General features: G+C 53.1%; 1 non-coding gene across 1 annotated transcript; it reads left to right on the forward strand.

Moving 5' to 3' along the window:
- Window positions 1-860: 860 nt before the first annotated feature.
- On the forward strand, window positions 861-967 carry LOC149119927 (U6 spliceosomal RNA). The gene has a single exon (XR_016227539.1). It is a non-coding gene; the product is annotated as a U6 spliceosomal RNA (small nuclear RNA).
- Window positions 968-9,113: the final 8,146 nt, after the last annotated feature.

A 9,113-nucleotide genomic window follows, 5' to 3' on the forward strand; every position in this document is an offset into this window, starting at 1 on the left:
CAGAGGTGACACAGTCAAAGTTGCGCCTGCACTGCCTGGCCCACGGGGGCAGTAGTGACGGTGACGTCGGCGTGTGAGTGCCTGGGGCAGAGAGCCTGCTGTGTGGCACCAGCTCATCCAGGCTGGGTAACTCGGCTCCCACCAGGGGACTTAGCACAAGGACGCCAGATCGTGGGTTCACTTTATGCCTTTGAGAATGATCTTCCGTGGACATTGTCTGGTGTGCTTTACAGCGGAACTCCTGAGCCTGGGCCATTTACAGTGAAGCAAAATTTAGTGGCTCGGGATTCTGGAGGTTGGGAAATCAGAGCTGGAGGGGCTGCCCGTGACGAGGGCGAGAGATCTTGGTGAAGAAGACCCCGGCAGAAAGAACGGGCCATCAAAGAAGGAGGCACCTTTCTCTGAAGGGAGGAAGGAACCTCCACTGTGATACAGCCTTGACTAAACAAGTTCAGAGTTGGTGCTTCCATAGCCTCGGCAGCTCACGGCAAGAGTCTCGGGTGAATACTGAAGTCATAAATAAGAGTGGCAATTGTTAAATCAACAACGGGAGTCACCGTGCACATGTTCCCCACCTAGGATCTCTGTCCTTAAGGTGTTTTACCATGAGAGTTAACGATAATACTACTAGTCAAACAGTACTCTATATCTTGTGTGGTTGTGTGGGTGCAGTCTGTTGAAATCTTTGCTTAGTATATACTAAGTTGATCTCTGTATAAAAAAAGATAATTGAAAATGAAACTTGATCAAGAGTGGGATGGGAGAGGGAGTGGGAGATGGGAGGGCTATGGGAGGGAGGGAGGTTGGGGGGGGAAGCCACAACAATGCAAAAGTTGCACTTTGTAAATTTACATTTATTAGTGCTCGCTTCGGCAGCACATATACTAAAATTTGAACGATACAGAGAAGATTAGCATGGCCCCTGCGCAAGGATGACACGCAAATTCATGAAGCATTCCATATTTAAAAAAAAAAACAAGAAAAACAAAAAAAATTACATTTATTAAATAAAAAATGAATATATATATATAAAACACTGTCCATGTATTATAAAAAAAATTGCACCAACATACTTTTAATTCCATTTTCCACAAACTTTTTGAAGTATCATCATATGATAACTATACCTCTAAAAAGTTATTAAACCTATACAAAGTCACAGTCTGATCTGATTTTTTTTTTTTTTTGACAGGCAGAGTAGACAGGGAGAGAGAGAGAAAGAGAGAAAGGTCTTCCTTTGCCCTTGGTTCACCCTCCAATGGCCGCCGCGGCCAGCGCGCTGCGGCCGGCACACCACGCTGATCCGAAGGCAGGAGCTAGGTGCTTCTCCTGGTCTCCCATGGGGTGCAGGGCCCAAGCACTTGGGCCATCCTCCACTGCACTCCCAGGCCACAGCAGAGAGCTGGCCTGGAAGAGGGGCAACCGGGACAGAATCCGGCGCCCTGACCGGGACTAGAACCTGGTGTGCCGGCGCCGCTAGGCGGAGGATTAGCCTAGTGAGCTGTGGTGCCGGCTCTGATCTGATTTTTAACAGGGTTAAAATTATTTTAGTGGGAAAAGAATCACTTGAACAGGATTTTGGGGACAGTTTTAGTTGGCCAGATTTGTCTTGGCTTCCTACAGCAGTAAGAACAGTGAGAACACAAACAAATGCCGAAAACACGAACAACTGTCTTGTGCTGAAAGGAGAAACCCGCATGCCGGGAGTGAGCCGTCTCTCACCTGGCCCAGCAAGACCTGTGTTGTGGTGGCTTTGCCACAGGAAGAGCCGAAAATGCCAAATCGTTCCATGGTCAAGATCATCCCACAGGCAGATGTTTCTTTTCTTTTTTTTTCTTTTTCTTTTTTTTTTTTTGACAGGCAGAGTGGACAGTGAGAGAGAGAGACAGAGAGAAAGGTCTTCCTTTTTTCCGTTGGTTCATCCCGCAATGGCCGCTGTGGCCGGTGCACCGCACTGATCTGAAGCCAGGAGCCAGGTGCTTCCTCCTGGTCTCCCATGGGGTGCAGGGCCCAAGTACTTGGGCCATCCTCTACTGCACTCCCAGGCCACAGCAGAGAGCTGGCCTGGAAGAGGGGCAACCGGGACAGAATCCGGCGCCCCGACCGGGACTAGAACCTGGTGTGCTGGTGCCGCAGGCGGAGGATTAGCCTAGTGAGCTGCGGCGCCGGCCTGCAGATGTTTCTAAAATCTGATTTAGCAGATAAAGCAGCTGAGTGTCCACAGTTGCAGGACACCCCTGCAGCCCGGCGGGATTGTCCCGGGATTACATACCAGGCTCTGCCTCTCACTCTTGTCCAGGGTGCACCGACTCCCTCAGCAGAGAGAGAAAGGGGAGCGAGCAGAATGGAGGTGGGGCCGGCTTTGTCCTCTGCTGAGCTCAGGCATCCACTGAAAAAGCCTCCTGCGATCCAGACGAAGGGTTGGCCACACCAGCTCTGGCTTCAGGGACTAGACAGAGCTTGCCTCCCTCCTCCTCCCACCCCCTTCCTTCTCCCCAGGCTCCCCGCTGCCTTTAGGTGGGAGCCATAAAGGACCACAGCTCTCCCAGCCGCCACCCTCACCCCAGGAGGCGGCATTTTGCTGGACAGAAATGTCCCCAGGGTCCAGGTGGTGGTCAGGGCTTCTGTCTCCTTTGTTACTCGTGCTTGCAAAGGCAGCGAGTAAATGTGGCTCTCGGCAGGGCCTACTACGGACCCCAATAAAGTGGGGGTGCTTTCAGTAAGCCGGGGGGGCTACAGACACTGGGCAGGCAGCTGCAGAGCAGCTTCTGCCTCCCCCTTCTCAGCTGCCCTCATCCACACTTGCCTTCCCATGCACAGGACACACTCCTCCCCTCCCCAGTGCCACCAGCCGTCACAGTGAGCCCAAAGTCCCAGCGCACAGCCCCCTCCTGCACACATCAGCATGGCTCCCCACAGCCCCCTCCCCATGCACCTGCAGTATAAAGCACAGAGAGGGAACAGGACAACCCCAGCAAAAACTCAGGGAAGCTTCTAGACTGTCACTGCTCACAGGGAACAGGGTTCGCCCTCTGGCACTGGACTCGAATTCCAGGTGAAACAACAGGGTAGCCTCTCCTCTCCATGGTCTCTTCTGAAATGGGGTGGGGGGTCTCTTTCCCCTTCTAGGGATCCACGCACTTCCTGCTGGTGCAGCCTGGGGGCCTGAACATGACCTTAGGGGATGAGGATCTGAAGCCTCCAAGTTCACTGTTAGCAGATAAGGCTCTAGATTGGCAGGCTAGCCCCAAACCATCTTCCTGCCTCTGCCGCCCGCTGGGCCTCCTGCCAGCCTCCCCTGAGCCTCTGCACACTGCAGGCTGACACTGCCCGAGCAACAGGACACCGGGTTGGATCATGTGAACCCACTGTTTCCTAAGGGCAGAAATAACCACATGGCAGCCGCTCCGTGTGGTTTAACCAACTCCAAATGTTAGTTATTTCTGAGAGTGGCTGCACAGGAAACTACACTTGACATTAGGAGTAAATGCGGAGAAGACTTAAACGGTGGCTGACACACGGCAAGAGCTCAACACGCGTTGACTGCTGACTGACACCGTCACTGAACAGGCGATGCTGACCCCTCTCAGTTATTATGGGAAGTGTCAAAGAGATGGTTTGGACTCGGAGACCTGCTTGTGCCTGTGTGCTCTGCACTGCCCCAGGACTGCATGGTACTGTGTTCAGCATTACATTGGACAAACAGAACCCTCTTTTTATGTCAAGCTTTGTCCCAGTCATTCCAGCTCAATCTGCCTGAGCATTAGACTCACTGGGTGAGTTTTAAAAGTTGAGCAGCAGTCTGGAGGGCGAGCGAGGCCAGGGCATGAGTGCGAGGCTAACACAGCCCTAGCTGGCAGGGTCTACAAGATGCTTTAGTCCGATCTGTCCAGGCTAATGGAAGGCAGAGATCCACTCACCAGCATCTCCTACAGGGCTCAGCAGGAGAGAGGGAGAGGGACTAGGCAGGGAGGGTGCCAGGGTGGGCGGGACACCTCCCTGGTGCAGAGAGAAGCCGCTTGTAGGAGGACATGGCGGTCCACTGCGAGGGGCGAAGGCAGGGCTCTCAGCCCCAACACGAGTATCCGCTGCTATCAATGCAGTCCACTGCTAATGACACGGAGATTCCGCCCCGTCTAGGGCACCTGCGTGAAGAGGCTAGCCTTGTGCATTTATCTTTGTAGACAGAAGAACCTGTCTGATTTCACCATAGATTCACAGACGTTGTTTTCCAGTGTGCTGCACTTGATATTTAAATTATCCAAGCTATATTCCATGGGGCGCCCTGAAAGCTGGCTCCTGTATCCTTTTGACATACAAATAGATTTTCTTTCATAAATGCCACTAACGGCTGAGGATTGTGCCAAGTTTCGGTTGGTCTCATAGCTGTGACATAACTTCCTCTGCAGCGTTGGTTCTTCTCTGGAGAATGTAATCAGTTCTCATTGTACCTAACGGCAGAGGGATCACTCGCCTTCCAAATCCCGCTCCTAAGATATTCGGTCTTCTCATCGTATTTTTGTTGAGTGCCTGGATGTCTCGAGGACTTGCTGTCATATAAGGATTTCTGCTCATTACACTCCTGGGTTTGCTGCACTCTGTCTCGGAATGCCTGGCGATGTTCTCTTATTTTGGTTTAAGTTATGCTTTCAGAATAGGCCCTTTTAAAATTTAGCCTTTTTTTTTTTTCAGGTGAATTTACTGAGTCCTCTTCAGATGGAAAGGACCTGCCTTTCACTCCCACACGAGTGGGCAGATCTGTGTGTGGGTGACGGCCTTCCTGTTAGAACAGCGCTCCTGGCTGTCACTGGTGTGATGCCACGTCCTGCGTCGGAGTTGCCCTTTTTTTTTTTTTGACAGGCAGAGTGGACAGTGAGAGAGAGAGACAGAGAGAAAGGTCTTCCTTTGCCGTTGGTTCACCCTCCAATGGCCGCCGCAGCCAGCGTGCTGCGGCCGGCGCACCGTGCTGATCCGATGGCAGGAGCCAGGAGCCAGGTGCTTTTCCTGGTCTCCCATGGGGTGCAGGGCCCAAGCACCTGGGCCATCCTCCACTGCACTCCCTGGCCACAGCAGAGGGCTGGCCTGGAAGAGGGGCAACGGAGTTGCCCTTTTTTGTCCCCTGGGGAAGCTTCTGGGATTTCTCCATGCTCTGGCCCCTTCTTTCCTGCTGGTCATCAGCAGCTGCTTTCTGCCTAAAGACCTGTTGACACAGACGGCTGCCCAGAGGTCCCTGTCTTCAGACACGAGGCAGAGGGCAGTGGTAAGAAAGGCAGCAAAGTTTCCCAAAGAGAACACGTCTGGTGGACTAGGCGGGCGGCTCAGGGGAGACCCGAGCACCTGGTCCACATTCAGAGGGGAGGTTTTAAGGATGTGAGTATGGATCCCGTTTCTTCTCCCCTCCTCCCTCTTCTGGGAAGTTGTGGGCAGGGGATTTTCCGGACATGGAGTTCCCAAAAATCCTCCCAGGATGCTATCAGCGCAGTGTTACAGATTCTATAGACCCCGGGGTGCAGGGCGGGGAGGGGGGATTTCCCCTGAGCTGCCTGCAGGGAGAGGGCTGAACCCCACCCACAGAGTTACAGAACAAGAGCAATGACATCGGGGCAACGGCTGCTCCACTTTGAAGGCTTGTTTCTTTATGTTCTGACTTACATTTACATTATTTAAAAATTCTCATTTTCTTCAGCCCCTCTTATGCACATAGGCTAATGTCTACCTGGATACCTTAACAGAACTGCCTTTGACTTCATATTTTCTTCCTAGGCTTTGAGGTTGGGGGAAATCCTATTTAACTTCAACATATTTTCATGTTCTCTGATGGTGAGCATGGGTTCCTGTGTTCAGGATGCAATATCACAGAGTCTTCTGATAGTGTTCCTGAGAACAGTGATCAGAATTTTACAAGGCGGCCGGCGCCGCGGCTCACTAGGCTAATCCTCCGCCTAGCGGCGCCGGCACACCGGGTTCTAGTCCCGGTCAGGGCGCCGGATTCTGTCCCGGTTGTCCCTCTTCCAAGCCAGCCCTCTGCTGTGGCCAGGGAGTGCAGTAGAGGATGGCCCAAGTGCTTGGGCCCTGCACCCCATGGGAGACCAGGAAAAGCACCTGGCTCCTGGCTCCTGCCATCGGATCAGCGTGGTGCGCCGGCCGCAGCGCGCCGGCTGCGGCGGCCATTGGAGGGTGAACCAACGGCAAAGGAAGACCTTTCTCTCTGTCTCTCTCTCTCACTGTCCACTCTGCCTGTCAAAAAAAAAAAAAAAGAATTTTACAAGGCACACAGCTCGGAGGAGAACTATAGACACAAGGGGAAACTTCGCATGGAAGCAGACAGAAGTAATAGGAAGAAGACAGTGGATAAAAACAACACAGGATGGAGAGACAGCTGTGTGGCATAGCCGGTTAAGCCACTTCTTGGGGTGCGGGCACCCATATGAGCACTGGCTGCTCTGCTTCCCACCCAGCTTCCTACTAACGCAGCTGGGAAAGCAGCAGATGGCTCCAGTGCTTGGGCCCCTTCCACCCACATGGGAGACCCGGATGATTCCTGGTTTTGGCTTGACTCAGTCCTGGCCATCGTGGTCCTTTGGGGAGTGAACCAGGGGGTGAAAATCTTCCCCTCTCTGTACTCTGCCACTCAAATTCACTCCAATTCATAAGCAAAATCTTTTTATATATAAGAAAGACAGCATAGAAGTTGGTGTTTTGGGGACTCACAAAATAAGACAAAAATATAAATATTTGGAAATATCAATGAAGAAAAATAACTCCTTAAGTGAAAGAAAATCTTACTCTGGATTTAGAGAAGCACAGATCACAAAGGAGACAGAAGAGCTGCAAATCTAGGCAGAGCGGGGTTGAGAAATTGAATACAAAAGAGAAATGAGAGCACTTCAGGCCAAGAAACAGCAAAGACAAATGGAGCACCCTGCATTCCTCCAGCCATGGTAACTGGGGGCGGCCACGGCCGGGGGAGATGAATCCCTCCCCAAGCTGGCATAGACAGCCAAGCCGCTACTAACTCCTCACAGCACTGAGAAGACACTCTCAAACGCACAGAAGCTCGGGGAGTTTGGAACACAGCGTTTCCTAAAGGATAACAGCAACAGCAACACCCACAGAAGCGAAGCTCCATGATGAAATTCAGAGGCCGGCCAACCACACTCCAGTGTCCAGTTGCAGGAATAGGACTGCAGGAGACCAGACGCCTGCTCTCTGTACATGCGCCTGTTTCTTCCAAAAGGGGATGAGAAAACCAAGTCAGCATCTCCATGGCAGGGCCACCGAGGGAAAACCGCCGCTCATCGTCCACTCGCTTAAAAAGTGAGTCCACAGGGCTGGCATCGGGCACAGCGGTGAAGCCCGCACTCGGAGCCCTGGAGTCCCATACCACAGCGCTTGGGCTTGAGCCTTGGTACCACTCCCCACCTGAGTTTCCTTCCTGCTAATGTGGCCAGAGCGGCTGCAGGTGATGCCACCCACATGGGAGACCCAAACTGAGTTCCCAGCCCCCAGCTTCCGGCTGGCCCAGCCCTGGCTGTTGTGGGCATTTGGGAAGTGAGCCGGTGGGCGGGAGATCTCTGTCCTTGTCTCTGACGCGCCCTGAACATAATGAATGTTGGGGTCAGCGCTGTGGCACAGTGGGCTGAGCCAGGCTGGATCCAGGAGCCCGGAACTCCATCTGGACTGCCCACATGGGCAGCGGAGGCCCACGTATTTGAGCGATCGTCTGCTGCCTGCCAGGAGACACCAGCAGGAAGCCAGATTGCAAACAGAGTTGCTGGGACACGAACCAGCACTCTGACATGGGATGCAGGCGTCCCAAGTGGCATCCCAACTCATGGTGCCGCACACACACTGCAGGGCCGTGACTTTTACTGTCCAGGGGGGAGCACGTGAGGATGAGTTGTGGTTCAGAAGGTCATTCTGGTGGACATGGGGCAAGAGTGGGGGTGGTCAGCCCACGGCTGACAGGGGCTGGACCCAACATGCGTGGCTGTGATGCACACCCTCACCTGTGTCTTCAGGCCTGCCACTGCACTTCCCACATCTGTGAGCTCACACGTGGCCACGCAACTCGTGTAGGAACCCGCAAGAGTGACTGCATGATTTGTTCTTCCTTGTCCTTGCCGTGGTGACACTGCAAGCCATGAAACTGGCCAGCCAGCATGGATCCCGCCCACCCACCGACCCGCAGTGCACACAGAAGAAGGGCGGGCAGACACTGCAGCTACCTGGGCTCACTGAGAGGACCAGGGGACTTGTCTCCCAGGCATAACTGAGCTCCTCAGGCACAGACCCAGCGGTCGCTGGGAGATGAGAGATGACATTGAGCACACGGCGTCAAGGTAACGCTTAGGGGACTTGCTGGTGAATGGGCTCTGCAGCCGGAGGAGACTTGATCGCTAGGGAATTTGGCCTGAGCAACTGTGTGAGCCATGGCAACAAATAAGAGAAACAGAGAGCCAGGGGTAGCGGGAATGTCCGGGTTCCCATGGTGGCCCATCAGCACGGACCATGCGGCTTCAACAGCTTCGCCGGTTTCTCATGCTGCATTCTCACCACATCCAGCATGGATAGAGAGTCTACAGAAGCCTCCCTTTGCTCATCCGTGCTTTCTCTCTCTGCAACGTCAGCTACCCAGTTAACCGAGGACGACACGAAGGGTGAAGACAGCACAGCGGGCAGGCCCGCTTCCTACCTTCCAGTGCCTGCTTTGAGTCCTGGCTCCTCTGCCTCTGACCCAGCTGCCCACTAACGTGAACCCTGGGAGGTAGCAGGGGATGGCTCAGGTTCTTGGGTCCCTAGCACCCACATGGAAGACCTGAACTGAGTTCCAGGCTGCTAGCTTTGACCTGGTCCTTCCCTCGCTGTCGTGGGCATTTGGGAATTGAATCAGTGGAAGAGAATCTCTACTTGCATCCCTGTATCTCTCCCTTTCAAATAAAATCTTCGAAAAGATATTTTGAGGAAGAGATTGAGAGCCCACATACACATAACTCGCATTATGGCGTATTGTTACAATGATTCTATCTTATTAGCAGTCATGGTTCTCTCTTACTGTGTCTAATTTGTAAATTAAACTTTATCCTAGGTAAAAACACAATATACACCCTCAG

This window comes from Oryctolagus cuniculus, chromosome 21 (assembly GCF_051225735.1).
Source record: "Oryctolagus cuniculus isolate XC-2025 breed Fujian yellow rabbit chromosome 21, ASM5122573v1, whole genome shotgun sequence".
NCBI classification, from domain to species: Eukaryota; Metazoa; Chordata; class Mammalia; order Lagomorpha; family Leporidae; genus Oryctolagus; species Oryctolagus cuniculus.